This window comes from Sminthopsis crassicaudata, chromosome 2, assembly GCF_048593235.1.
Source record: "Sminthopsis crassicaudata isolate SCR6 chromosome 2, ASM4859323v1, whole genome shotgun sequence".
Taxonomy (NCBI): Eukaryota; Metazoa; Chordata; class Mammalia; order Dasyuromorphia; family Dasyuridae; genus Sminthopsis; species Sminthopsis crassicaudata.
In genome coordinates, this window is record NC_133618.1 from 267,788,454 (window position 1) to 267,797,548 (window position 9,095).

Sequence of the window (9,095 nt, forward strand, 5' to 3'; positions counted from 1 at the left end):
TCCCCAGTGATATTGGCAGACTAAGAGACAACATACCACAGTGTGAATGTACTTTGGTGTCTGTCTAGTCCAATTCTCTCATTTTTATTGATAAGGAACTGAGACCTAGAGAGATTAAGTGATTTTCCCAAGACGATAGTAAAAGAGACAGAATCAGAACCCCTAGCTTTAAAACCAAATTCAGAACTCTTCCATTTTTCCAGGCTGTTGAATTGTAGTATTTATCAGTTGTTAGACTATCTGAAAATATTAGTTTAACCATTGACATTCATCATTTATGGTCCTTATCCAATCTTTGCCAGCTAATTGACATACTCCTAAAGGAACTAGCTTCTAAAATATTAAAAGAATTAGAGGAAAATCTCTGGCATAATGGATTGGACCTCTATGGAAAATTTATGGAATCAAGTGGGATGAGAAGATTTGTAAAAATTTAGTCTGTTCTAATGAAGGATATAGCAATACTAAGGAGATGACAGATTGGATAAGCATATAAATACATATACATAAAATAATAATATGAATAATAACAGCTACTTTTATAGAGAGCTTTAGGATCTGTAAAGCATTTTACATATAATTACAAATAAAGACTAACATTTTTGCGGTGAGGGCTGCTCATCCATCTTTGGTGACACAACTCACCTGTGGCTCCAAGAAGCTGTAGTGTGTGCATTTGCTACATCCTGATAAACTGTCATAGTGGACAGGCTAAACCAGCTTGGGATTTAACTATGGGCCTGAAACTCATTAGTAAATTGGGATCCTGTTTACTCCAAGCAGTGAAATGGGTGAATGAGGACAATTTGTTTCAATGGCCATGAAGGCAGCTGAAGAAGGGCTTAGAGCTTGTGGGCCATTGCCTGTCATCTTGACTTTGTCTTTCCACTGGACTGCAATGATTCTGGAAGAGAGATTGAGGCTCATGACTTTTTGCAACTCTGTCTCACTTAAATTCAATTCATCAGCAAGTCAAGATGTCATTGATCTGCTTCAAAAAAAAAAGAATAACAATTATATATATGCACTTCACATACATATTTATGACCTCATTTATTCCTCACAACAATACTGAGAGATAGATGCTATTATTAGCCTGACTTTATAGATGAGGAAACTGACGCAGACAAGCAAGAGGTGAAGTGTCTGAGGTCAGATTCTAATTTAAGTCCTCCTGACTCTAATTATAGTTCTTTTGGTTGCCTATTGATAGGTAGACTTATCTATAATACACACATTCTATGTAATATAAATAATACATATATATATATACATGTGTATATTTATGATGCACATATATACACAAATAATATATTATATACATACACACACACATATATATATATATATACATACATAATATACATATTATATTTATATTGCCACAATATACTCAAACATATTAAGTGAGGGAAAATTAGCTATTGAGGATTAAAGTAATGTAGGAAGTAGAATCTACCTGCTATCTTGTCTTCCCTGTAGAATCTCCAAAGCATCTGCACTAAATGAAGAACCATTTAGAATTCTAAGATAGTCAATCTGGGGCTGGATGGGACTTTAGAGGAATCTTCAGTTAATCAGAATTGATTAGAGGATTTACTCCCTCATTTTACAGTTAGGGAAACTGAGGCCCAACTATATTAAATGATTTGCCCAAAGTGACAAGGTAAACATCAGAGGTGTCAGGTCTGAATTTAATTCCTATGACTTTAGAAAAACATGCTCTTTCCATTGTAGGGCTGAAAGGAAAATTAAAGATCTTGGCCAAGCCATCCACCATAGCGTTGGCCCCTTAGTGCTTGGAAAGATTTATTTAAGGTCATTTGGAAAGTACAATTTCAAATGGGCATTAATGGAAAGAGAGAATAGTACATCTGAATCTCTGAAGTAAGTAACTTTGTCCTACACTATGCCTCTGGGCATTAGTATAGGCAAGCAGAGGGCCTTTTAAGATTATAGTAGAATGAATCAAGGGTGAAAAAAATGAAGACAGATGAAGAAGACGAAAGGATTCATTATTCACTCTGTAGCCTAATTCTTGTCTCCAAAGAGAAAATTGACCTCATTATTTTAAATTATTAAGTTTTGTTTCCAAAACCACAGGGATAAAGTATAGCTTTTAGTAGTAATGCTGCCAAACTTATAAATGGAGGAACTTCAATATGTATATTTCTAAATAAACAGACCCAGTTTTCTTAGATCTTTTCTGTAAAGCTGAATGGTGCTTTTTCAACAGATGATGTCTTTAGAATCACAACTGACTGAAAGGTATAAAGGATTTAGTTGTTATTCAGCTGTTTTAGCCATATCCAACTCTTTATGACCTTATTTGGGGTTTTCTTGGCAGATATTGGAGGGATTTGCTGTTGTTTCCTTCTCCAACTTATTTTATAAATGAGAAAACTGAGTAAAACAGAGGTGAGTGACTTGCCCTGAGTCACACAGCTAATAAGTTTCTGAGGTCAAATTTGAACTCAGGTCTTCTAATTTAAGGCCTGGTAATCTATCTGCTGTGCCACCTAGTTGCCCATAAAGTTCTCTAGATGCTCTAGATTTGAGGATTTGTACTGATTAACTTCAGTGTCCTAGTTTCTGATCAATACTGGTAATATTGATAGCTTCCACAGGTAGCTTCCATATCACTAGTTCCAATAAAATTGTAGGCTAGGATGAAAACAAACAAAAATTATTTTAGATATGCTCTATTGCTATGACATAGCATCTGAAGAATTAAAATTGAATGTCATCCAAAGGTCAACAGAGAGGCACAGGGCATGTGTCAGCAGACTGCAAAACATGATAGAGAAGAATTGTATGTAAAGGATTTTCTCAGACATGTCTGAGCAGAAAAGAGAAAAAGAACATGGCGGGGAAAGGGAGGAGGTAGTTGGTCATATCGTAAATATGAGGAATAACCATTTGGCAACTTTGTGTGCTAGTAATATTCTTGAAATGTCAGCAAACCTAAGAGAGGGTCACATTATGATGGGAGTACCTCCAATGCTCCTATATAAGATTTATGGAATGACAACAGAAGCATCAAATAGACAACTGTGGATGTGTTGCCTACTGGGATGATATCACCCATATTTAAATGAGATTGCAGATCCACTAAAGAAATATCTAAAGATTTGGAACCACCCAGTCTGAATATGACAATTCATTCCTGTACGTCTTTGTAATATCTCAGTCAGAGCTTTCTCTTCCTAAGAGAACATTCCTCCTTGCCCTATCTCCTTACTTCTATCTGTCCTTTACAAAGTTGCCAACGTGATTTTCCTCGCGATTTCACTTCTCTTATCAATAAACTCCATTGCTTCCCTGTCACTTACAGGATCAAATGTGAAATTCTTTGGTATTTAAAACTCTTTACAACCTGCTCTCCTTCCTGCCTTTTTAGTTTAATTCAACTTTCCTCTTTACATACTATAGAACCCAGCTATTTCTTGAAATTGGCACTGTTCTGTCTCTGTGTTTTCATACAAACTGTCCTTCATGCATACAATGTCCTTTCTCCTTAGAATCTGTATTTTTCCTTAAGGTTATGCTGAAATTCTGCCTTAGATGCTATTCTCCTTTTCATTAACCTTCATTTCAGTTAACTTTTATCTACTCTGCATGCATATTGTATGTGCCTATTTTTTCAAATTGTTATCCATCTCATTAGAATGTATTCTCTTTGAAGGCAGGTACTGGAGTTTTTTGGCCCACTGTTTAAAAAAATTTCTAGCATTTAGCATAGAGATAGCACAGTGGATAGAATGCAAGCCAGAAGTCAGGAAGACTCATGTTCCTTATTTCAAATCTGGCCTCAAATGCTTACTAGTTGTGTGACTCTGGGCAAAATCACTTCACCCTGTTTACCTTAGTTTCCTTATCTGTAAAGTGAGCTGGATAAGAATATGGCAAACTTCCAGGATCTTTGCCAAGACAACTCCAAATGAGGTCACAAAGAGTTGGACATGACTAAAAAATAATTGAACAACAACAAACATTATAAGCACAAAAAAAAGGCAAATAGCTGGCTCAGTGAATAGAGTCCTGGGTCTGGAGTCAAGAAAAATCTGAATTCAAATATGTCCTCAGATACTAGCTATGTGACCATGGCTAAGTCACTTAACCTGTTTGCCTTAATCCACAGGAGAAGGAAATGGCAAACTACTCCAGTATCTTTGCAAAAACCAAACATCTCCCCCCTTTCTTATCCCCCATCAAAAAAAAAAAAACATCTTAAACCCATATGGTATCACAAAGAATTGAACAGGACTAAATAACAATAAAGCACATAATAAATATTATTGGCTGGATTGTTGATTGTGAATCAGGAAGATTATAGCTCAATAATTATAGCTCAAATTTATAAGATATTCATGATGCTTCCAATACATGATTTTATTTGACCCTAACAATGACAGTGCAAAGTAGGTGTTACTATTGTCTCCATTTTACAGATAGAGACCCTGATGCTCAGAAAGGTTAAATCACTCTCCCAGGATCAAATAGATAAATATTTGAGACAGAAGTTTCACAGATCCATCCTGATTCCAAGTTTAGCACACTGTCTCTGTACCTTTTGCTAATCTGAATATGTTCTTTTTAGCCTAGCCAATCTTCATGTACTTTGAACATTCTGTAGTTAATAGGTGATGAAAAAAAGTTAAGTATTTTAGTAGGTCACTGTTGAGAAATTAGAAAATTTGAAAAGCAGTCATTACAAACCAAAACCGAAAACTAAAGTTTACCACAAGAATCAATTGAGTTGCATCTTTTTTTTTTTTCTGTGACTACAAGGAACCACTGACTTAAAACAACTGGTTAGAGTGTCGCTTTCAGGTGCCCATTCACACAGCTCCTAGCATAAATTTTGTGAGCTCAAAACAACTCAAGAAGTTAAAGAGATTTGAAGAAAATAAAGAGATTGGGGAGACTGGCACAGTCTTCTCTCTCAAGCTTTCTTGCTTTAAACAAAGCAGGGGGAAAAGCATAAGACAGTTATAAAATGAAGCAAGAAGAGAGGGTTGACTATTTTTATGCTTACAAGGTTGGATTTTTTTGTTGTTTTTCTTGCTTTACTTGTCTTCGCATTGTTTATCTTGACTATAATAAACTAATAAAATTTTATTTTCATTTTACAATTTTTCTTTTTTATTAACAAGTCTTTATTTCTTCTTCCTTCTAACCCTCTTCAACAAACATTTCTCTTATTCAATTTATATACGTGGATATGCAATGGATAGGCTATTTTTACTTTTTCTGTTTCTAAACTTGTCCCTGACTAAAAAGCTGTACCAGATGTGCTACTCAAACAAGTGGAACCTTGAGCCACTTATTGCCAGTAGATAGAAAAATAGTCAGTGCCTGGAAGAGAGGCTGGTCAACCCTTCTGGACAAGTCCAAAACTCCCCAGCAATGGTTTGGCACTAGAGGAATCAGAAAAGAGTGGACGAGGTGGGTTGTAACCTGGAAACCTCTTAGAATTAAGGACAATGGAAGAGTAGTTTCCAAGTATGAAATTTATTTCATGGTCCTAGAGTATCACCACTACCCCACTTCCCTCTCTATTTCCTTTCACAGGCACTGACACAAGCCCATTTTGGAGAGAAGGAGGGAAAGGGAAGCAGTGAAGGAAAAAAGAGTTCTTGGATTCTTATTACTCAGCTTTGGTGTACAAATAGAGGACAGAGACTTTTAACTTCTCTGACTTTTTCCCTCTTTTATTTTTATTACATTAATACATATTTATGGAATAGAATAAGCATTTCCATATTATGGTATAATAAAAAAAGATTGTATAGGAAGTTGCAAATCTATTATGCATAACTTATTATTCTTTTTAAATATACAGCAAAATTATAATGTAAATTTCTTTTTTTCTCCTTTTTTTCTACCCTCCCTTCACTCTGTCCTAGAGATCCGCAGACACAAATGGACACACACACATGTATATATGTACACAGATGCACACACATATATAATTATTTTATATATGCTTCCATGTATCAGTTTTTTCTCTGATAGTGTTAATATCACTAAAAAAAAGGCGGGGGCAAGGTTTTAAGGATACAGAACAGGAGGTTTTATCACAGAGTCCTAATGAGAGAAACCTTAAAGGGTCATAGATGTAGATCTGTAAGGGAACTTTCTAGTGAAGCCCCTCATTTTACAGATTTGCCCAGGAACATACAGATAGTATCTATTTAACACTTCACATATGATTTGGATCATAACTCCTGATCCATTATACCAGCTGCTGCTCCTTTGGGTTGTGGCAGTGGAAGTGGGCAGTAGAAGATGATTTTAATCAGTTTTCTCTTTGAAGATGCCCTGGGTATTTTCCTCAAAGCATGGTTTTTGATTATGAATGGTGAGGAGAAATACTCTCAAGTCTCTCAAAACCATTTTCATGGTAGATCAGCTAATGGGTTTTGCCTGATACAGCTTTTGAGAGTGGAAAGATTTCTATCTCTGATATATGCCAGGTAAACTTAACAGATGGCTATGTAAATGAAGTATTTAGATTAAATGCCTTGTTTACATTGGCTGGGCCAGAAGAGGTAGAATAGTTAAACTATTTTGGCTGTGGTAAGATAGCTGAAAAACACTGTAGTGATGGATGCAGCAAAGACTGAAATGAATTCTTTAGATGTTTTAATAATCACAAGGTGTTATTTTCCTGATGCCTTCTCTTTTTAAACCTTGAAATTATTTAGAAGTTGAAGTATAGCCAGTTTCTAGAGCAAGGGTTTCTAATCTGAGTACTGTTTCCTATGAGTTGCATCCTTAGAGATGTAGTTCTATCCTATCCTCAATATATACACAATCAAAATGTCCGTAATTCCATCACTGTATTCAGTATCTATACTAATGCATATATTACAATTCTTTGGTATTTAAACAGATGATTGCATAGTTTGTTCTGGCAAATAAGATGAAAAGTTAATCTGAGTAGAATTTTTAAAAATAATGCCCTTTTGAAACCTAGAATGGCACAAAACATCTAGAAACTATAGGATACCTCCATAAGGAAAATCAGGATTATTTTATGTAAATAAATTGGAAGTCTGCTGGCAATCAATTTAGAAATTCTCCAGGACCAGCAGAAGCCTGAAGTATTTTACAGGAAGGAGATGGGAGAGAAGTCCTAGAGTACTTGGATGAGAAAGGCTCAGGGAGGTAAGAAGTCCTCAGTACTCTGACTATGGAGATGATGATGGGAACTGCCAGTGCTGTGTCTTGTCTACCCTTGGTTTAGGGATGGAATAATCTCATCATCCATGATGAACAATATCATCTGAAATAGTTCAGGACCCCAAAGACCAAAAAAGCACTCTGAACTCATATGAAAACTGCTAGTCTTCTGGTCACAGATACACCAGAGTAGGCACAAATCAGTGTCAATGACTACCTATACTCTATATGACTGATAATGAAGCATGTTACCACATCCTGACAGAGAAGTGATAGACTATAGGTACAGAAACCATTTTGGGAAATGGTTTGCTGTGTACATTTGTTTTGATTGACTATGTTTATTTGTTAGAATATATATATTTTTTTAATTTGAGGGGAGAGGGTTAGGTGAAAGAGGAACTAGTGACTCTAGCTATTTGTTTTTTAAATATTATTTCCCTATTTAAAAAAATAAACTACCAAAAAAGAGGAAGGGAGCTCAAAGGAGAGAGAAACAAGCAGGATAGCTTTGAAACTAACACAACAAATATATTATATCCTTAAAACACACAAGCTGAATGTAATAGAGATTTTTAAAAAACAAATTTCATATGAGATCCTCATTTTCTGTTTTTTCTGTTTAGATGTTTGTCAAGTTCGCAATAACAAAAAATAGAAAATATCCATAAAGATTAAAATAGCAAGCAAACTTTACCAGCAAGGACCATGAAGACAAAATGTTTAGGCATCTTAGGTTCAAACATGCTATATAGAAAAGTAGAAATACCACTGAAAAAACACAGATGAGAAAAGTTGTTGGATTATACTCAGTATACTCAGTGGAGATGACAATTTTAAGACTGTTGAATTGCTTCACAAGCTCTTCTTCAAAGGCATATCATAGGGATAGGGAAAAAATCAAATAAACATATGTCTTTTTACCACCAAAACAAATCAACTGGGAGAACACTGCTGATTATTCATCTGTATACCCATTTTCCAATCTATCCCAAATATTCTTATGAATAGAGTCTATACATGTATTGTGGCAATTGGTGGCATGGTGGATGGAGTATAAGCCCAGAGTTAGGAAGACCTGAGTTCAGACCTCAGTTACTAATTGAGTGACCCTAGGCAAATTACTTAGTTCAGTTGCCTCAGTTGCCTTATTTGTAAAACTAGCTGGAGAAGGAAATGACAAACCACTTCAGTACCTTTGATAAGAAAATCTCATCTTGAGGTCACAACAATTATTAATTGTTAATAGGTGACTTTTCAGAGTTCTTAGTTTTAGGTGTAGAAAAATTAAAAAATGTAAATGTTTACAGCTTAGAAATTGTCTTCCCTCTATCCAGGCATCTAAGTCCTGGAATTTCTGGCTCAGGTCCTTCCCATCTTCTATCTGAGAAATTGTTATTTTCTGTCTCAATATACTGTGATTTCCCCATAGCACTAGATAGAGCCTCCCTTAAGTAGATCTGAGAAAACAGAAAACAATTACTTATTGATTCCTCAGACCACTTTCTGTTTTCTTTTACCTGGAAGCAGAATGAATGGCATTCCAGACAGTTCCCTCAGCAACAGAATTCTAAATGCTCATCCATTTATTCTCATCTCTTCCTTTTCTCTTGTTCTTTGATCAGAATGTCCTAATTCTACTTTATATTTTCTCTCCTGTTAAATTAAAACAACTTATTTTGACTTAGCTATAAGCTGGAATGCCACCAACCCAGACTATTACCTACATTATAAAGTAAACCCTAGAAGTATTATCATTGACAATGAATCATAGAAAGTAACTTTATGTTTAAATCCAATAATACTTATATACTTTCTTGTTAGGAAATAAGATTCTATGGACAAAACAAGAAAAGTAAGATGTTTTATTACAAATCTTCTGTGGTTATTTGTTTTAAGGTGTGTGT